This window comes from Arachis hypogaea, chromosome 3, assembly GCF_003086295.3.
Source record: "Arachis hypogaea cultivar Tifrunner chromosome 3, arahy.Tifrunner.gnm2.J5K5, whole genome shotgun sequence".
Classification (NCBI taxonomy): Eukaryota; Viridiplantae; Streptophyta; class Magnoliopsida; order Fabales; family Fabaceae; genus Arachis; species Arachis hypogaea.
In genome coordinates this window covers 114,402,199-114,425,191 of record NC_092038.1, presented here as the reverse complement: position 1 = coordinate 114,425,191, position 22,993 = coordinate 114,402,199, and the positions used below count along the sequence as shown (strand labels likewise).

Genomic DNA, 22,993 nt, shown 5'->3' with positions numbered 1-22,993 from the left:
AATAGATCATTAGGGCCAAGGTAAGAAAATGTAGCAATATAACCAATATCCAAAAATTTGATTTGAGATTTTTAAAAACTAACAAGCAACTTGCAAGAAGATACAAGAGAAGAGACGGAAGCATAGAATTGAGCAATTGAACCCCTCACCAGATGTGTTTACACTCTAGTCTCTCAGTGTTTAAGGTCAATCCACTCAATCCTCCTTTAATCATGTTTTTCAAAGATTTGCAAGTCATCTAACAATTAACTAATATTTGATGCATGAATGCAAATATCATGAGGACTTTTGTGGGTTGTAATGGGGTTAGGGTAAGGGTAGAATTAATATGGTTAAGTGGGCTAATAGATTGGATCTTTGATTAGCTCAAGTATCCCACCTAATCCTATATCATTCTATATACATAACAAAACATCATAACTACCCATTTATCCCCTTTTTCTCACATTCACTCATGCATCCTCTTTCCAATTCACATATATGCATCCTTTATTTGGCATTCTTATTGTCATTTTTTTATATAAACAAAGTATGTACACCAAAATTTTTCTCTTTTTTTTTATATATATACAAGGGATGCATATGTTCCAAGCAATGAATGCATGAGTGTTTACCCATTTTTCCAAATTTTTCCAATGAATACTCAAAGCACTAACTACCAATATTTTTCCACAAATTCTCCCCACACTTGATTAACACACACACACACACACTCAAACCCAAGCTAATCAAAGATACAATTCATGAACATTAATGATCTTTCGCCTAGGGTAAATGATGTGATTAAAATTAGAACAAAGGGGAATTAAAAGGCTCAAAAAGTGGTTTACAAGGGTATATGTAAGGGTTGACCATATGGGTTAGTGAGTTCAAATTCAAAGATGGACTCAATCATACTAAATACAATTCAAAACATCAAATATAGGACATATAGACTAAAGCAAATCTAAGATCACAATCATAAAAGGAGTATAACACACAAGAACAAAAATTGTGATTGAAAATATGCAACCACACAATCAAATATCAAATCTCACTTGGTATTCGTTCAAGCTCTTTTCTATGTTCCTTAAAAAGATACTTCAAGCAAGTTCAAAAATAAGTTTTCAAATCTAATCAATGGAATGTCCTAAAAGGGGATTTCTTGAAAATTCTTTGTTGTTCTACCAAACTTATTTACTCTATCATGCGAATGCAAACATTTGCCAAAAATAAACTATAACAAGCTAAGATATATACACAAGCAAACCAAGCAAAATGTAATGCAATAAAATACTAATAAATAATCACAAAATATAACTATTAAAAACTAGAAAATAATGCAAAGTCTTGAGAAAGAGAAAGTTACGCCCCAAAAATTGCAGATCCTCTCCCACACTTAAACGTTGCACGGTCCTCCGTGCATGCACTCAATCCGGGAGTGAAGAGATGCTCTAAGGGGCTCCACCTTCAGCTGGTGAGCATTGGGGATCCGGGTTGCTATAGAAAATAATTAAATAAGAATTGAGAAAAAGTAAGTTGTTGTGGTATAATGAGGCAATGTGTGTATTCTAAATGCGCACGGTTTAGAACACAACACATTGATCAGTTAAAAAGGTAACCACACAATCAATAGAAAAAACATGTATTGAATAGCCTAAGGTGCAAGTAAAGAATAAGCAAGAGTGAATGCACAAATAACCCTAGGTAACCACAACTAAAGTGAATTGAATATATAAGAAGTTGGATATTGAAGTTGTGCAAGAGAAAGCGCAAGGTCAATAGAAAATGGCACAACCAATAATAACCAATTCATTGCTGAAAAGAGACTACTTATTCATTCTTAGGAACAATGAAATAATCACATGTATAAGGTGCTTGTTACAAAAAGTGATAAGTCTTGATAAGAATAAAGTCAAGTCGACTCAAAAAAATACAAAGCATTAACAAGGAACAAATACCTTGTTATGTGATTATATTCACTTAAGAACCATGATGAGTAAGTAGTTCAACTCAATTTACTAAATTAAAAGTGCACAATTCATAATCAAGTTGCCAAATAATGATATAGTCTAACACATATGGTCACGACAACACATGTATCAAAGTCATAATTCAATTAGGCAATCAAACAAAGACTCAATGCTCAGTGCACACATTCATCAACAATTAAACTAAAATTTAAGCATGAAGCAACCCAATCAACATAAATCAAACACTTGCAACTTATTTAATTAACAAATAACTAAAGCAAATCAAATATAATAACTAAAATGAAAATGAAAAGCAAACAAAACAAAGCTAAGCAAGTAGCGAAGAGGGCAAAAGCAAGAGAAGAGAGGGGTGGAAGAGAGAAGAAGAGAAGAAGTAGAGAGAAGAGACGAAAAGAAGTCTAATGGTGGGAAAACAGGGCGTGCGTATGCATAGGGTCGTGTGCGTACGCACACTAGGTGAAACAGGGGAGGTGTGCGCTCGCACAAAGCGTGCAAACGCTCTAAGCAGAAGAGGAATTAAGAAGTGTGCGCGCGCACAAGGGCGTGCGCCCGCACAGAAGGTAAAGAAATGGAGGGTGAGCGGATGCACAAGTGTGTGCGAGCGCTCTGAATAGGGAAAGGATTAAAAGATGTGCATACGTACAGAACACTTTTTTTTTAACATAACGAAACGTCAAAATTGCTAGCTATCTCGCCGTCTGTGCGTATGCACACATGTCCGTGTATGCGCACAAGAGGCAAAAAGAGGAGGGTGCAGACGCACAAGGTGTGCCAACGCTCCCAGCAGAAGGGGCACAAGCTGGTGTGCGCACGTACAGTAGGGTGCGCGTGCACAGAATGTGAAAATGGAAGTTTTGTGTGTACACACAGGTGTGTGTGTACGCACATGCTTTGTTTTTCTAAAAAATTTTAGTGCTCTAAAGCACCAAGCATGACATCCAAAATAGCATTTTCAACCCCAAAACTTTTTCTACCATAAAACTACAAGATCAACACAAAATTTCTACCAAACTAAGCTAACAAAAATAAGCAAAAATTAAATAAACAAGTGCTCAAAGAGAGGGAGAGTTAAAAAGATGTTACCAAGCACTTTTATTTAATGTCTGTAAGTTAGACAATTGGGAGAGCCTTTGCTATGATGGCTTGTGCTTGACTTCTCCACCAATGCTAGAATGTCCAATGTCCTCTAGAATCCTAATTCTAACCATCAACAAAAACAAAAGAGAACCAAAGAGCAAGCTATTTACATATTAACATATATACAATAGCCAACAACAATACCATTTCAACTCCTCGGCAACTGCGCCAAAATTTGATAAATGAAAATTCTTGTATAGTTTGGAATCAAGAATCAATTCGTTAGTAGCATAGTCCAAACTAACAATGAATCCTCATAATCAAATGTTTAATCTAAAGGTTGTCACAATTCAAAACACAATATAAACCAAGAGTATCTAAACTCCCGGGTCGTCTTTCTTAGGAGTTGTAATTAAGTGTCATGTTATTGGCTATGGGAGGAAATGGGGATTGGGAATGCAAGAGAGGCAAGAAATGTAAATAGCAAGAGAGTAAATGATCATGCAAGAAATTAAAAGGAAAGCAATTAAAGCAATGGAAACGGAAATTAAATACTAAAAAGAGCTCTTGGTGAGAATTGGGGAATTAAGGATTCCTATCCTAGTTGTGGACCACAAACATGACAATTGTATGGAATTAATCCCATTTAGTCAATCCTATTTGGGGATTAGTCAAAAGGACATAATTAATTCCAATCCCCAAGTTCTAAGTCAACACTAGTGGGTCACTTAGAGTCAAGAAAAACCAAACCAATTAACAATCCTCACACAATGCGGAATGGATATCCACAACTCAATTCCACCCAAACGCCCAATTTCCCAACCAAGAGTGTGGAAAGCTAAACATGAAAGAAATTAAACATCAAAGCACTAAAAGTCAAAATAATTAAATGCAAGGAAAGGAAACTTCAAATGCAAGAAAGCTCTTGGCAAGTAATTGAGAGCTAAGGCTACCTATCCTAACCATTGACCACAAACACATGATGATTATGAAGCGTTAATCCTTCTTAGTCAACCTTACATCGAAGGTAAGTCAAGTAGGCATAGTTGATTCCAATCCCTAAGTCCTATGTCAACACTAATGGGTCACATAGAGTCAAGAAAAACCAAATCAACTAACTACCCTAATATATCAAACAAGAATGGACATCAATGACTCAAGGATCACCAAAGTCATCAATTCTAAGCCAAGAGTGGAGAAAAACTATGTAAAAATTAAGCCAAGCATTTTATCAAACACTTGGTGTGCATGAAAATAAAATCAAATTAAATTGCATTAAAAATAAAGTCTAACTACCAAAGGCAAGAAGATAATAACAATAACTCAAATAAACATTAAATGAACATAAAACATAAATTGCATTAAATGTAAATTAAAATAACAAGAGTGTGCATAAACATAAAAGATTACTAAAATGAGAAATTAACAAGATAAACTAAGGAAAGTAAGACAATAAATAAGAAAAAGTAGAAGAAACTAGATGAAAACAAGAATTAAAAGTAGAAATTACAAGAAATTAAACTAAAAACCCTAGGTTCTAGAGAGAAAGGGGAGCTTCTCTCTCTAGAAAATGAACTACATGACTAAAATCTAACCCTAATTGTTCCCCCCTTCACAAGGCCCTCTTTGATATAACACTCAATCAGCTTCAGAAAGTCAAAAACTGGGCTTAGGAGGCCCAAAAATCGCCCCTAGAGATTTGCATTAAATGAGTCACGCGCTTCGATCTGTGCGTATGCACAGGTGTGTGCGTACACACACTTGTTGATTTTCTTCTTGTGCGTACGCACAGGGAGTTGTGCGTACGTACACATGGCTAAGTGGTAGTTATGCGTACGCACAGTAGGTTGTGCGTACGCACACGCCAGTGTGTGCTTCTCCTTTGATTTCCTCATGTTTTCTCCCAATTCCATGCTTCTCTTCCACTCTTATTAAGCCATTCCAACCTATTACGCCTGAAATCCCTCATCAAAACCATCAAGGCATCGAATGGGATAAAAGTGGGATAAAATTGATTAAATTTAGCACAAAATAGTATGTTTTCACAATCAGGCATAATTTAGGGAGAGAACACAAAAGTATGTTATTTGGATGAATAAATGTGGGTTTATGAGATGAAATCCACTCAAATCAAACCAAAATATATCCTCAAATATAGATTCATCAAATTTCTACACTTTCGTACTGCTGTACCAGCAAGTGCACTGGGTCGTCCAAGTAATACCTGAACGAGTCAGGATTGATCCCACGAGGATTGTGGTTTGAAGCAAGCTATGGTTATCTTGCAGGTCTTAGTTAGGCAGATCAGAAGGTTGTTTGAAGTTGTAAGAGTAATGTATGCCTTAAAATCATCAATAGAAATATGAGAAAAGGGTAGAAGGTGTTGTTGGATGCGGAATTGTGTTAGGATTATGGGATTATTATAATAGGGTGCTAATACTCTAAAGATAGAGTTGAAGATTGGAGTTGCTTTGCCTTTCTGAATTAACTCTAGTATTACTGCTCTCTTTGCTTGTGAGTAATTTCTTCAATGGCAGGCCGTATGTGATTGACACTGGTTTGAGCAGCTGTGAATACTCCTCTAGATCTGAACTCCAGGTTTAGTGCGGATCCATTCCGATTGAGGGTGAAGCTTATACAGTTCATTCTCCTTTATGATCCTACTCAAAACGCCACAGACAAGGTCAAATCTTCCAGATCGGAGGAATGCTGCGCCTCGGGTTCTAGCCTCTACCACAGTGACCATAATCTCCCCAAAAATTGGCTGAACTGATGTCTCGAGAAGTCCCCAACAAAGTCGTGGATTAGCCGTCTGCGAGATGTATAAACATAGCTGTTGGTTCGTCCTTGTCCAGTGAAAGACGCATTCTGAACCCAAGTAGACACAAGTGTTTGTCAGGCGCGTTTGTCTTCTGGTGATGAAAAGAGCTAATTTGTTAGATCATCCTATTCACCATGATGAAGATCGAATATACATCTTAGAATGAATCAAACACGGATCGAAGAGAAACAATAATACTTTTATTAATTCATAGGACTCAGCAGGGATCCTCCCCTCAACCTAAGAGGTTTCGAAACTCATATTGATAAGAAAATACAATGGAATAAATGAAAATATGCTGAATGGTATCCGTGATCTATGTAAAATACACTTTAAATACTAAACAGATGTCTAGTAAGGGTAAAACAGTCTATTTAGTACTAAAATCCACTTCTGGGGCCCACTTGGTGAGTGTTTGGGCGGAGATTTGATGAGATCCACGTGCTATGAGGTCTCTTGGGTGTGAAATGCCAGCTAGGGGTCCTCTTTGGTCGTTTGTGCATTGGTATCTGCTCTTTGGGCGCTGGATGCCTGGAAGGGGGTAGAAAGCTAGCGTTGGACATCAGTTTTGAGCCTTCTAATCCGAAGCAAAGTATGGACTATTAAATCTTTTTGGAAAGCTCTGAACGTCAGCTTTCCATAGCCATTGAGAGCGCTCCATTTGGACTTTTGTAGCTCCAAAAAAGCTCGTTTGAACGCAGGTAGGTCAGATCCAGATAGCATTTGTAGTGCTTTCTCTGTCTCTGAGTCAGACTTCTACTCCAGCTCCTCAATTTTAGCCAGAAAATATTTGAAATTGTAAAAAAACACAAAAACTCATAGTAGAGTCCAAAAATGTGAATTTAACACTAAAACCTATAAAAACTCAGTAAAAACTACTAGAAACTATATGAAAATGATGTCAAAAAGTGTATAAAATATCTGCTCATCACAACACCAAACTTAAACCGTTTCTTGACTAAAAACACTGTAGGATATAAAAAGAGAAAATTAAGATACAATAAATTTATAAGTTTCAAATGAAGCTTAGTTAAAATCAGATGAGCGGGACTTAGTAGCTTTTTGCTTCTAAATAGTTTTGGCATCTCACTATCCATTGAAACTCAGAGATGTTAGCATCCTTAGGAACTTACAATCCAGATGATATTATTGACATTCCTAGTTAAGCTTATTTTGATTCTTGAACATAGCTTTTTGAGTCTTGGCCATGACCCTAAGCACTCTGTCTTCCATTATTACCACCGGATACATTCATGCCACGAACACTTTACCTCGGTGAACCTTTTTAGATTGTGACTCAGCTTTGCTAGAGCCCCCAGATAGAGGTGTCTAGAGTTTCTTAAGCACACCCTTTTTGCTTTGGACCACGACTTTAACCGCTCAGTCTCAAGCTTTTCACTTGACACCTTCACGCCACAAGCACATGGTTAGGGACAGCTTGGTTTAGCCGTTTAGGCTAGAATTTTATTCCTTTGGGCCCTCCTATCCGTTAATGCTCAAAGCCTTGGGTCCTTTTACCTTTGCCTTTTGGTTTAAAGGGTTACTAGCCTTTTCAATCTGCCCTCATTTTCTTGCATTTTTGGGCAGTAATGGATTTTTCTACTTTTCATTTTTTTCTTTTTTGCCATTTTTCTTTCTTTTTTTCGCATGCATAGTATTTTTTTTCTTTTGCAACATGCTTTTTCTTTTACTTTTTGCTGCTTTTTCTTACTTCAAGAATCAATTTTTGAAATTTTCAGATTATCAATAATACTTTTCTTTTTTCCTTATTCTTTCAAGAGCCAACATTCTAAAGTTACAACTTCAAATATGCACTGTTTAATCATACATTCAGAAAACAAAAGCGAATGACATCACATCAAACTAATTAAACTAATCTTATTTTAGACTTGAAATTCATACATCTCTCAATTCTTTCTAATAAAAAAATTTTTTTTAAGCAAGGTGAGAGATATATGGAACATTTTATAACTTTAAGACATCAATGCAAATGATCATGCAGTAAGAACAAGAGAACAGATAAACAGACAGAAAATAGAGAAAATAATAGGAAAAGAGTAAAAGAGAACGAATCCACCTGAATGATGGTGGCTAATGCTCCTCCTTGAGGATCCCATGTAGTGCTTGATCTTTTCAATGTCATTCTTTTGTCTTTGTTAAGGCTGCTGCACAGGCTCATGTGCATGCTTTCTGGTTTGCTCCATCCTCTTCTTCTATACTTAAGAGTGGTAGAAGTCATAAAACAGAGCTTTTGCAACACCAAATTTAAGAGTTTTGCTCGCTCTCGAGCAAATATGATCGATGAAGAAGAAGAAGGTGGGGGTAGATGGAGCTTCTGTGGGACCTCTTGGTCCTGAGAGGCTAGGGAATTCCAGATTCCATGCTTCTTTGCATTGGTGTTTGAATGTCCAGGGGTTGCTCCCTGGCTGGCGTGCAATGCCAGCAATGCTCCCCTCTTGGGGCGTTGAACACCCAGCAGGGATACCCTAGCTGGCTTTCAACTTTGACACTCTTTTCGGGGTGTTCTGTTTTCACTGTTGTGAATTCTATCTCTTGACTGGTTGGTACACAGAATTGTGATCATCAATGGCGCCATCAACATGGTACGCTCAATTGCAATCTCAACTCTTTATCACAACTTTGCACAACTAACCAGCAAGTGCACTAGGTCATCCAAGTAATAAACCTTACGCGAGTAAGGGTCGATCCCACGGAGATTGTTGGTATGAAGCAAGCTATGGTCATCTTGTAAATCTCAGTCAGGAAGATTGAAATGGTTATGGAGGATTAATGATTAAAAGATGAATAAAACATAAAATAAAGATAGAGATACTTATGTAAATCATTAGTGAGAATTTTAGATAAGCGTATGGAGATGCTTTGTCCCTTCCGTCTCTCTGCTTTTCTACTGTCTTCATCCAATCCTTCTTACTCCTTTCCATGGCAAGTTGTATGTTGGGCATCACCATTGTCATTGGCTACAATCTCGTCCTCTCAGTGAAAATGTTCAACGCGCTCTGTCACAGCATGGCTAATCATCTGTCGGTTCTCAATCAGGTTGGAATAGAATCTAGTGATTCTTTTGCGTCTGTCACTAACGGCCAGCCTTCAGCAGTTTGAAGCTCGTCACAGTCATTCAATCCTTGAATCCTACTCAGAATACCACAGACAAGGTTTAGACCTTCCGGATTCTCTTGAATGCCGCCATCAATTCTAGCTTATACCACGAAGATTCTGATTAAGGAATCCAAGAGATAAACATTCAAGCCTTGTTTGCTTGTAGAACGGAAGTGGTTGTCAGGCACGCGTTCATAAGTGAAAATGATGATGAGCGTCACATAATCATCACATTCATCATGTTCTTGGGTATGAATGAATATCTTAGAACAAGAATAAGCTGAATTGAATAGAAGAACAATAGTAATTGCATTAATACTCGAGGTACAGCAGAGCTCCACACCTTAAACTATGGTGTGTAGAAACTCCACCGTTGAAAATACATAAGAACAAGGTCTAGGCATGGCTAAGAGGCCAGCCCCCATGATCTAAGGGTCTGCCAAGGATGATGGATTCATCAATGTACTTCCCAGTCTCTAGGACTATGAAATCAGCAGGGATGTAATGGTCTTCAATCTTTACCAGAACATCCTCTACAAGTCCATAAGCTTGTTTTCTTGAATTGTCTGCCATCTCTAATGAGATTCTTGCAGCTTGCACCTCAAAGATCCCTAGCTTCTCCATTACAGAGAGAGGCATGAGGTTTATGCTTGACCCTAGGTCACACAGAGCCTTCTTGAAGGTCATGGTGCCTACTGTACAAGGTATTGAGAACTTCCCAGGGTCCTGTCTCTTTTGAGGTAATCTCTGCCTAGTCAAGTCATCCAGTTCTTTGGTGAGCAAATGGGGTTCATCCTCCCAAGTCTCATTACCAAATAACTTGTCATTTAACTTCATAATTGCTCCAAGGTACTTAGCAACTTGCTCTTCAGTGACATCTTCGTCCCCTTCAGAGGAAGAATACTCATCAGAGCTCATGAATGGCAGAAGTAAATCCAATGGAATCTCTATGGTCTCAGTGTGAGCCTCAGATTCCCATGGTTCCTCATTAGGGAACTCATTGGAGGCCAGTGGACGTCCATTGAGGCCTTCCTCAGTGGCGCTCACTGCCTCTTTCTCCTCTCTAACTTCGGCCATGTTGATGGCCTTGCACTCTCCTTTTGGATTCTCTTCTGTATTGCTCGGAAGAGTACTAGGAGGGAGTTCAGTAACTTTCTTACTCAGCTGACCCACTTGTGCCTCCAAGTTTCTAATGGAGGATCTTGTTTCATTCATGAAACTTTGAGTGGTTTTGATTAGATCAGAGACCATGATTGCTAAGTTAGAGTGGCTCTGCTTAGAATTCTCTGTCTGTTGCTGAGAAGATGATGGAAAAGGCTTGCTATTGCTAAACCTGTTTCTTCCACCATTATTGTTATTGAAACCTTGTTGAGGTCTCTGTTGATCCTTCCATGAGAGATTTGGATGATTTCTCCATGAAGGATTATAGGTGTTTCCATAGGGTTCTCCCATGTAATTCACCTCTTCCATTGATGGGTTCTCAGGATCATAAGCTTCTTCTTCAGATGAAGCGTCCTTAGTACTGCCTGGTGCAGCTTGCATTCCAGACAGACTTTGAGAAATCATTTTAACTTGCTGAGTCAATATTTTGTTCTGAGTCAATATTTTGTTCTGAGCCAATATGGCATTCAGAGTATCAATCTCAAGAACTCCTTTCTTTTGATTCGTCCCATTGTTTACAGGATTCCTTTCAGAAGTGTACATGAATTGGTTATTTGCAACCATTTCAATGAGTTCTTGAGCTTCTGCAGGCGTCTTCTTCAGATGAAGAGATCCTCCAGCAGAGCTGTCCAATGACATCTTGGACAGTTCAGACAGACCATCATAGAAGATACCTATGATGCTCCATTCAGAAAGTATGTCAGAAGGACACTTTCTGATCAATTGTTTGTATCTTTCCCAAGCTTCATAGAGGGATTCACCTTCCTTCTGTCTGAAAGTTTGGATTTCCACTCTAAGCTTACTCAATTTTTGAGGTGGAAAGAACTTTGCCAAGAAGGCATTGACTAGCTTTTCCCAAGAGTTCAGGCTTTCTTTGGGTTGTGAGTCCAACCATATCCTAGCTCTGTCTCTTACAGCAAAAGGGAATAGCATAAGTCTGTAGACCTCAGGGTCAACCCCATTGGTCTTGACAGTGTCACAGATTTGCAAGAATTCAGCTAAAAACTGATGAGGATCTTCCAATGGAAGTCCATGGAACTTGCAATTCAGTTGCATTAGAGAAACTAATTGAGGCTTAAGCTCAAAGTTGTTTGCTCCAATGACAGGGATAGAGATGCTTCTCCCATAGAAGTCGGGAGTAGGTGCAGTAAAGTCACCCAGCACCTTCCTTGCATTGTTGGCATTGTTGTTGTGTTCGGCTGCCATGGGTTCTTCTTATTTGAAGATTTCTGTTAGGTCCTCTATAGAGAGTTGTGCTTTAGCTTCTCTTAGTTTTTGCTTCAAGGTCCTTTCAGGTTCAGGGTCAGCCTCAACAAGAATGCTTTTGTCTTTACTCCTGCTCATATGAAAGAGGAGAGAACAAGAAAATATGGAGTCCTCTATGTCACAGTATAGAGATTCCTTGAGGTGTCAGAGGAAAAGAAGAATAGAAGGAGGAGGTAGAAGAATTCGAACTTATCAAGAGAGATAGAGTTCGAATTGTGCATTGAGGAGGAGTGTTAGTCCATAAATAGAAAGATGTGAGAAGAGGGGGAAGAATTTTTGAAAATAAATTAAAATATTTTTAAAAGAATTTTGAAAATTGATTGATGATTTTCGAAAACAAAAAGTGGGAAAGAAATTAAGTGATTTTTTTGAAAAAGATTTTGAAATTAGAAATCAAAAGGATATGATTGAAAACTATTTTGAAAAAGATGTGATTAAGAAGATATAATTGAAAAGTTATGGTTTTAAAAAGATATGATTGAAAAGATATGATTGAAAAACAATATAAAAAGATTTGATTTTGAAAATTAATGACTTGGCTAACAAGAAATTTGAAAGATATGATTCAGACATTAAACCTTTCTCAACAGAAAAGGCAACATACTTGAAATGTTGAATCAAATCATTAATTGTTAGCAAGTATTTTTGAAAAATGAAAGAAATTGATTTTGAAAATATATGATTGAAAAGATATGATTTGAAAAAGATTTGATTTTGAAAAGTTATGAAAACTTGAAAAGAAATTTGAATTAAAAATAGAATCTTCCCTCTTGTGCCATCCTGGCGTTAAACGCCCATAATGGTATCCATTCTGGCGTTTAACGCCTAAAATGCTACCCTTTTGGGCGTTAAACGCCCAGCCAGGTACCCTGGCTGGCGTTTAAACGCCAGTTTTCCTTCTTCACTGGGCATTTTGAACGCCCAGCTTTTTCTGTGTAATTCCTCTGCTGTATGTTCTGAATCTTTAATTCTCTGTATTATTGACTTGAAAAGACACAAATTGAAATTTTTTTTTTGAATTTTTAATGATGAGGAATAATCAAAATGCAACTAAAATCAAATAAACAATGCATGCAAGACACTAAACTCAGAAGTTTGTATACTACTGACACTAACAAATTGTGAATGCGTATAAAAAACAACAAAACACACAAGACAAGAGAATTTAAAGATCAGAGCAAGTAAATCATCAAGAATGACTTGAAGATTAATGAAGACACATGCATGAATTCGAAAAATGCAAGAAGAACAGAAACATGCAATTGACACCAAACTTAAAATGCGACAATAGACTCAAACAAGAAATATTTTTGGTTTTTATGAATTTTGTAAATTTTTTTTTGGATTTTTCGAAAATTATATGGAGAAGAAAATAAAGAGATTCAAAATTTTTAATAAGAATTCCAGGAATCATGCAATGTTAGTCTAAATCTTCAGTCTAAAGAAATTAGACATGGCTAGCCAAGCTTCAGCAGGACATTACATTCAAGAGCTAAATTGATGAAAATCAATCAGCTTTGGTGATGATAAGAACATCACCTTGAAACTCTAGAATTCATTCTTAAGAATTCTGAAGAAAAATACCTAATCTAAGCAACAAGATGAACCGTCAGTTGTCTAAACTCAAACAATCCCCGACAATGGCGCCAAAAACTTGGTGCACGAAATTGTGATCATCAATGGCGCCATCAACATGGTACGCTCAATTGCAATCTCAACTCTTTATCACAACTTCGCACAACTAACCAGCAAGTGCACTGGGTCGTACAAGTAATAAACCTTACACGAGTAAGGGTCGATCCCACGGAGATTGTTGGTATGAAGCAAGCTATGGTCATCTTGTAAATCTCAGTCAGGCGGATTCAAATGGTTATGGAGGATTAATGATTAAAAGATGAATAAAACATAAAATAAAGATAGAGATACTTATGTAATTCATTGGTGAGAATTTCAGATAAGCGTATGGAGATGCTTTGTCCCTTCCGTCTCTCTGCTTTCCTACTGTCTTCATCCAATCCTTCTTACTCCTTTCTATGGTAAGCTGTATGTTGGGCATCACCATTGTCAGTGGCTACAATCCTGTCCTCTCAGTGAAAATGTTCAACGCGCTCTGTCACAGCACGGCTAATCATCTATCGGTTCTCAATCAGGTTGGAATAGAATCCAATGATTCTTTTGCGTCTGTCACTAACGCCCAGCCTTCAGGAGTTTGAAGCTCGTCACAATCATTCAATCCTTGAATCCTACTCAGAATACCACAGACAAGGTTTAGACCTTCCGGATTCTCTTGAATGCCGCCATCAATTCTAGCTTATACCACGAAGATTCTGATTAATCCAAGAGATAAACATTTAAGCCTTGTTTGCTTGTAGAATGGAAGTGGTTGTCAGGCACGCGTTCATAAGTGAAAATGATGAGCGTCACATAATCATCACATTCATCATGTTCTTGGGTATGAATGAATATCTTAGAACAAGAATAAGCTGAATTGAATAGAAGAACAATAGTAATTGCATTAATACTCGAGGTACAGCAGAGCTCCACACCTTAATCTATGGTGTGTAGAAACTCCACCGTTGAAAATACATAAGAACAAGGTCTAGGCATGGCTGAGAGGCCAGCCCCCATGATCTTAGAACTAGACGTCCAAAGATGATCCTAAGATCTAAATTGATCAAAAGATTCCAGGATGTCAAATACAATAGTAAAAGGTCCTATTTGTAGATAACTAGTAGCTTAGGGTTTACAAAAATGAGTAAATGACATAAAAATCCACTTCCGGGCCCACTTGGTGTGTGCTTGGGCTGAGCATTGAAGCTTTCATGTGTAGAGACTTTTCTTGGAGTTAAACGCCAGCTTTTGTGACAGTTTGGGCGTTTAACTCCCATTCTTGTGCCAGTTCCGGCATTTAACGCCGGGCAGTCTTGAGCTGATTTGGAACGCCAGTTTGGGCCATCAAATCTCAGGCAAAGTATTAAATATTATATATTGCTGGAAAGCCCAGGATGTCTACTTTCTAACGCAATTGAGAGCGTGCCAATTGGGCTTCTGTAGCTCCAGAAAATCCACTACGAGTGCAGGGAGGTCAGAATCCAACAGCATCTGCAGTCCTTTTCAGCCTCTGAGTCAGATTTTTGCTCAGGTTCCTCAATTTCAACCAGAAAATATCGGAAATCACAGAAAAACACACAAACTCATAGTAAAGTCCAGAAAGTGAATTTTAACTAAAAACTAATAAAAATATAATAAAAACTAATTAAAACATACTAAAAACATACTAAAAACAATGCCAAAAAGCATATAAATTATCCGCTCATCACTGGTGCACATGATCATGACTCTAACAACTGAAAGGAAAAACAAAATAAAATAAATATGGTTGAGTAAGGTTGTGTTGCCTCCCAACAAGCGCTTCTTTAATGTCTTTAGCCGGACTTCACTGTACTCAACTTAGTAATAGTGCTGAGCCTCCTGGCTCTATATCTCCTTCAAGGTAATGTTTGACCCTCTGTCCATTGACAGTGAACCTGGTTTCAGAATCTTTTCCTTGAAGTTTTATGTGTTCGTAGGGTGATACTCTTGTAATCACATATGGTCCCTTCCAATGGGATTTGAGTTTTCCAGGGAATAATCTAAGCCTTGAGTTTAAGAGCAGGACTTTCTGTTCTGGTTCAAAGACTCTGGAAGCTAGCTTCCTGTCATGCCACCTTTTTGCCTTTTCTTTATAGATCTTTGCATTTTCAAATGCTTCTAAGCGAAATTCTTCCAACTCATTTAGTTGGAGAAGCCATTTTTCCTCTGTTGCTTTAGCATCAAGGTTGAAGAATCTAGTAGCCCAATAGGCTTTGTGTTCTAGTTCCACTAGCAAATGACATGACTTCCCATATACTAACTGATATGGTGAAGTTCCAATGGGGATTTTGAAAGCTGTTCTGTATGCCCACAGAGCATCATCAAGCTTTCTAGCCCAATCCTTTCTAGAGGCACTTACGGTCCTTTCTAGGATTCACTTTAGTTCTCTATTTGAGACTTCAACTTACCCATTCGTTTGGGGATGATATGGTGTTGCTACTTTATGGCGAACTCCGTATCGGCTTAAGACAGAATCCAGCTGTCTGTTGCAGAAATGAGTACCTCCATCACTAATTAGTGTCCTAGGGACACCAAATTTTCTAAAGATATTCTTCTGGAGGAACTTCATTACTACTTTTGTGTCATTAGTGGGTGTTGCTATTGCTTCAACCCATTTAGATACATAATCTGCTGCCATAAGGATGTAGGTGTTTGAGTATGAAGGCAGGAATGGTCCCATGAAATCTATGCCCCAGACATCAAACAACTCAATCTCTAAGATTCCTTGCTGAGGCGTGCTGTGACCATGAGAAAGATTGCCAGCCCTCTGGCAACTATCACAGTTATGGACGAACTCTATAGAATCCTTAAAGAGAGTAGCTCCTTTTCTGTAGTAGTGTAGTTTTTCTATGCATCATTTAGTATGCGACTAGCATAATAAATGACATGCAGAAGCTTGTCATTTCTCTGACCAAGGATTGTGCCAATTGCATGATCACTTGCATCACACATTAGCTCAAATGGCAAGTCCCAGTTGGGTGCAGAGATGATACGAGCAGTGACAAGCTTGGCCTTTAGAGTTTCAAAGGCATGCAGGCATTCTTGGTCAAAGACTAATGGAACATCAGTGGCCAAGAGAATACATAGGGGTTTGGCAATTTTGGAAAAAAAATTTATAAACCGCCTGTAGAATCCTGCATGTCCTAGGAAGCTTCTGATTGCCTTAACACTAGTAAGTGGAAGCAAGCGTTCGATCACTTCCACATTAGCTTGATCCACCTCTATCCCTTTATTTGAGATCCGATGCCCAAGAACAATGCCTTCAGTTACCATGAAGTGGCATTTCTCCCAGTTTAGAACTAGGTTTGTTTCTTAGCATCTCTTCAGGACTAGGGTCAGATGATCAAGACAAGAGTCAAATGAGTCTCCATAGACAGAGAAGTCATCCATGAATACTTCATGGAGTTTCTCTACCATATCAAAGAAGATGGATATCATGAATCTCTGAAAGGTGGCAGACGTATTGCACAGGCCAAATGGCATTCGTCTATAGGCAAACACGCAAGATGGACATGTAAATGCTATCTTCTCTTGATCTTGAGGATCTACTACTATTTGATTGTACCCGAAATATCCATCCAGGAAATAATAAAAAGCATGACCTGCAAGTCTTTCTAGTATTTGGTCAATGAAGGGTAAAGGAAAGTGATCTTTCCTGGTGGCGTCATTGAGTCTTCTATAGTCAATGCACATACGCCACCTTGTAACTGTCCTTTTTGGGATCAGATCATTCTTTTCATTGTGAACCACTGTCATTCCTCCCTTCTTAGGAACAACCTGGACAGGGCTCACCCATGGACTGTCAGAAATGGGATAAATAATCCCAGCCTCATAGAGCTTAGTGACTTCCTTCATAGCTGGATTCAATCGCCTCTGTAGTTGCACCACTGGTTTGGCATTATCCTCCAGCAAGATTTTATGGATGCATTGGGCTGGGCTAATGCCCTTAAGGTCACTTATAGTCCACCCAAGGGCGGTCCTATATGTTTTAAGCACTTGGATTAGTGCTTCTTCTTCCTGTGGCTCTAGTGTAGAGCTTATGATCACAAGATAGATATCTTCCTCTCCCAGAAAGGCATATTTCAGGGAGGATGGTAATGGCTTAAGCTCAAGTTTAGGAGGCTTCTCCTTTTCCTCAGAGGTTTCCAGAGGTTCCTCTAAATCAGGCTGAGTATCATCAAGGATATCATTAGCCATTCCTTGAAGCTTTTGGCCATGTTGACCACTTCCACTGATAAACCCCATTTTTAGGCTTCATCTTGTGTTGAATTTATAGGATTTTATCAACTTTTCCCACATTTATTCACTAAAACAGCATGGTTTTGTAAATTCTCCCTTAATTGTGCTTACGAGTGAAAACATGCTTTTTAGGTCTTAAAATAGCTAAATTTAATTCACCTTGATTCCATTCGATGTCTTGATATGATTGTTAAGTGACTTTAGGTTTAGAAGGCAAAGATTGGATTGAAAAAATGAAGAAAAATCATGTAAAAATGGAGAACTCGTGAAGAAATGAAGGAATTGCAAAGCTGTCAACCCTGACCTCTTCGTACTTAATCGATCATAACTTGAGCTAAAGAGACTCAACTGAAGCGGTTCTAGTTGCTTTGGAAAGTTAACATCCGGGGCTTCAAAATGATATGCAATTTGTCATAGTTGCATGGCGCTTAGGTGACGTGCACACGTCGCCCATGCATGCGCGTCGCAGGATCAGCGTGGGCCATTTTAAGCAACTCGTGGCTAGCGATTTCTAGCTCATTTTGGGCCCAATCCAACTCAATTCTGATGCTATTGAACCTAAGGATTGAAGGGGGATGAACCAAGTAGTCATAGTTTGGAGTTTTCATCATGTTTTAGGTTAGGTTTCTAAAAAGAGAAGCTCTCTCTTCTCTCTAGAATTAGGTTAGGGTTCTTAGGTTTAATTTCTCTTAGATCTAGCTTTTAATTCTTGCTTTGATTTAGTTTTCTTTACCATTTCTTATTCCTACATCTTTTCTCTCTTAGTTTTATTTGTTGTTTCCTTTATTTTATTGTTTTTATGAACACTCTTATTTCCTTTCATTTCCTTTAATGCAATTTATGTTTTATGTTTCTTATTGTTTAATTGCATTGTTATTGTTAGTTTCTTGTTTTGGTAGTTATTAGAATTTATATTTCTTGTCATTTTACCATGCTTTCCTTTTATGTCTTCCAAGTGTTTGATAAAATACTTGGTTGGATTTTAGAGTAGATTTTTGTGTTCTTGGCTTGGGATGGTAATTTAGGTGACTTTGAGTTACTAATGTCCAAGTGATTGATGATTGGTGTCCATTGACACTAGCTTTCACTAAGTCCATTAGTGAGTGGCTAGGACTTATGGATTGAGATTGATAAAGCTCATTTGACTTTTCTTCACTTGTTAGAGGATGACTTAATGAGATTGATCCTTGCAATTATCATGTTGTGGTTAGTGACAAGGATAAAGATCCTTAACCACCAACCCTTGCCAAGACTTTTTATCATTTGAGTTTCAATTTAGTTTCTTGCAATTTATTTTTCATGTCCTTTATTCAAAACCCCAAAATATACAACCCATAACCAATAACATGAACACTTCCCTGCAATTCCTTGAGAGACGACCCGAGGTTTAAATACTTCGGTTATTTTTATTGGGGTTTGTACTTGTGACAACCATATTAAATGTGATTGAGGATTCATTGTTGGTTTAGAACTATACTTGCAACGAGATTTCATTGAGAAATTCTTTATCGACATAAAATCTTCCATCAAATTTTGGCGTCGTTGCCGGGGAAATGCAAATGTGTGCCTTATTGTTGGTTATTGTATATCTGTAAATATTGTGAATATGCTTCTTTGTTAGTTGTTGCTAGTTTTAGTAGTTTGCTTTCATTATTTCTTATTAGCTTTTGATTTTATTTTGTCTTGTTACTATGAATTCTGACCCCTTTGGCTATGAGTTTGGTTCAAATTATGTTGTAGAAAATAGGAATTTCAATGACAACATGCATCAAGGATGGAACAATCAAAGATGGGAGGAGCCTCAAGGATTTGATCAACCCTCTTGGCACCAACCCTCTCCAATGTATTATGAGCAATAACCATTCTATGATGCATACCAATCAAATGGCTATGGTGAACCTCCTTGTGACTATCAACAACCACCACCATATGCCTATGAACCTCATCCTGAACATAGCCATCAACCATACTCACAAGCCCCTTTTTACAAAATACATTTTGATGACCCTCATCCATCATACCACCAACCACCCCTATCTCATCCTTGTGACCATTATGTAAGAAAATCCTTAGAGCCACCACAATTCCAATCCAATTACTCCCAAGAAGCACCTCAATACACACCATCTCCATATTTTCACCAAGAAGAACCATCTTCCTATTATGAACCTGACGAACAGATTTTTGCTAGTAAAGAATTTCACAAATATAATCGCGTTGTAAGTATAGTTTCTAAACCAACAGAGAATCCTTTTCGTACAAAAGTTTGGTTGTCACAAGTAACAAAACCCAATAAAATTTATAACCGAAGTATTCAAACCTCGGTCGTCTTCTCAAGGAATTACAGGGAGGTGTGTTTATTATTGGTTATGGAAAAATGTATATTTTTTGGTTTTTGAAATAGGGAACGAGAAAACTAAATTGCAAGAAATTAATTTGAATAACTAATAAAACTCTTGGTAAGGTATGAGAACTGGAAATTCTGTCCTAGTTATCCTTATCACTGGAAATTCTGTCCTAGTTATCCATAAACCAAATTGAAAAGATAAATAACAATTAAAGTAATAGAATAAATAAAGTAGAAAATAAATTAAAAGAACATTGAACCTGGAATGAAGAAGAAATAGCCTAAAACTAATAGAAATCCTAAATCCTAAATCCTAAGAGAGGAGAGGGCATTTCTCTCTAGAAAACTACATATAAAACCTAAAATTATGAATATTGAAAGTTGTGTCAATGAATGGATGTATTCCCTTACTTTATAGCCTCTAATTTATATTTTCTGGGCCGAAAACTGGGTTAGAAATAGCTCAGAAATCGTTGGGAACAAATTATGCCACGCTGATTTTCGCAGATGTGACGCGTGCACCTGATGCACGTGTCCGCGTCATTTATCCTCAGGGAAACTATAGCAAATTATATATCATTTCGAAACTCCAGACGTTAGCTTTCCAACGCAACTGAAACTGCATCATTTGGACCTTTGTAGCTCAAGTTATGGACAGCTTAGCAATTTCTTCAACTTCTTGTATTCCTTCCACTTTTGCATGCTTCCTTTCCATCCTCTAAGTCATTCCTGTCCTGTAATCCCTGAAAACACTTAACACACATATCAAGGCATCAAATGGTAATAAGTGAGGATTAAACATAGCAAATTTAAAGCCCAAAGAAGCATGTTTTTAATCATAGCACAAAATCTGGAAGGAAAAAGTAAAACCATGCAAATAGTATGAATAAGTGGGTAAAAAGTTGATAAAAACTACTCAATTGAGCACAAGATGAACCATGAAATAGTGGTTTATCAACCTCCCCACACTTAAACATTAGCATGTCCTCATGCTAAGCTCAAGAGAAGCTATAAATGAGTGAAGAGGAATGGTAAAATGTATGAAATGCAAGCATATCTATATGAATGCAACTAAATGTGAAATGCTTCTATCTACTTGGTTAAAAGTAAATGAATTCTTCAAGACAAACATAAATCAGATTCCACTAATTTAAATCACACAATAAGAGACAAGTAAACTTGTAAGAAGATAGCTCATGAAAGCAGGGAACATAGAATCAAGCGTTGAACCCTCACTGGTAGTGTATATCACTCTGACTCTCTCAAGTGTCTAGGGTTAATCACTCTACTCTTCTCTAGTCATACTTTCTAAACTTTGTTCTTCATCTAACCAATCAACAAGTATTTAATGTACCAATGCAAACATCATGAGGTCTTTTCAAGGTTGTAATGGGGCTAAGGTAAAGGTGAGGATATATATATGGCTAAGTGAGCTATGAATTGAATCTTTGACTAGTCTAAGCTCTCACCTAACATACACATACTTTATATAACTCTAAAATCATGCCTAGCTACCCAAAATTCCCATTTTTTTCATCTCATACTCATGCATCAACCTTTCTTTTAATTTTTATCACATATGCATTGATCTTTTTCTTAAGTTAACTTAGCATTGGGGTAATTTTGTCCCCTTATTTATTTACTTATTTATTGAAGATTTTTTTGGATTTTTTTCCTTTTTTTCTCTTATTTATTTATTTATTTATTTTTATTTATTTATTTATTTATTTTTTTAAATAGAAAAATAAACATAACTTATCAATGCACATGGATTTTTAATTTTTTTGGTCTCACATGAGTAGGTACCCAAGTTTTCTTTATTTTATCATGACATATTCCTTTATTAACCCATGTTCCCATGGTTTCTCCACACTTAGTTGATACACAATCTCTATCTTAAGCTAACTAAAGATTCAATTGGGGTGGGTGATTACTTATTTTTCCGCTTAAGGCTAGTGATGTGGCAAAATATAGAACAAATGGGGATTAAAAAGGCTCAAAGTGGCTAACAAAGGTAAATGGAAGGATAGGCTATTTGGGATAAGTGAGCTAGTAACAAATAATGGCCTCAATCATATGCAAGCATGTAAATACACTAAACAATGGACATATAGATTGGAACAAAATATAGATTACAATTATAGAGAAGAAAACACACAAGAATAAAATATTATGGTTAAATAATGTAACCATGTAATTAAGCTCAAATCTCATAGGTTTGTGTGTTCTTAGCTATAATTCATGTTCCAAATACAACTTCTAACAAGTTTTAACAAAAAGGTTTTTAATCTAAATTAGTGAAATGCTATAAAAAGTTTCTTGAAAAAGAAAATATTACTTCAACCAAGTGGTAAAATATGCACAAAAATCAAACAAACATGCAAATGCAACAACTCATTTAACAAAGAAAATTTAAATATTGGTGTTAAGACAGGAAAGTACTAACCCATGGAAGTCGGTATCGACCTCCCCACACTTAAAGATTACACCGTCCTCGGTGCATGCTAAGATGTGCAAGTGGACGAGGGTTGTGGTTTCTCAGCTGGTGCTCTTTTTGTTCCTTTCCTTGCCGGTGGTTTGGGAGTAGCTTTCTCTTTACCCTTCTTGGTGGCCATCCTGAAAAGGGAAAAAGTAAGTAACTTTAAAACTAAGGTTAGAGCAAGGAAGAGGATGGGACAAGTGATAGTCAATGCACGGTAAAAAAGGATGTCGTTAACACATGGTCGCGACTACATGTGATAAGTTCATCAATGGAAATATAGCAAGTGCATGTTATGGCAATTAGATGCAAGATGTTTATTGGCATGCTGGCAAAGGCATGAGTAGTATAGATCAAGCATTAAATGTCCAAGTTAGATTATCAACTCTTTCAAACAAACAATCTGTTTGTAATGGACAATTATATTTAATCAATAAAATATAAAAGGGGTTTTGTAAAAAATAGGCATTAGAGTAGGAGAATAGAGTAAGTACAAATGCATAATGCCATACGAACTTTTTCACAAACACTTAGTATGCATGGCAAATGTGTGATTGAAAGTATTAAATTTGAACATGCAAGTGACCCTAAAAATAATTAATAATTGTCAAACAATTCTTAATTAATCCACAAGCAATTATATAGGAGAAAACAATTACCCAAATAAATTTCTAATACCAATATAAATAATGCAAAAATAAAGAAAGAAAAAGAAAACATAGATAATGAAAGTAAAAAGAAAAGAAGAAGAAAACATAAAGAAAAATAAAAATAATAATGAAATGGTAAAAAGGGGAAGAAGAAAAGAAAAGAACCTTGATAATGGATGTGAAAAAGAAGAAAGAAATAAGAAGGGGGAAGAAAAAAATTAGGATTGGAGA

The 22,993-nt window shown here is 37.0% G+C and overlaps 1 non-coding gene across 1 annotated transcript; it reads left to right on the top strand.

Moving 5' to 3' along the window:
* Positions 1-10,846: 10,846 nt before the first annotated feature.
* LOC112793651 (small nucleolar RNA R71) lies at positions 10,847-10,950 on the top strand. Its single transcript, XR_003198353.1, has one exon. It is a non-coding gene; the product is annotated as a small nucleolar RNA R71 (small nucleolar RNA).
* Positions 10,951-22,993: the final 12,043 nt, after the last annotated feature.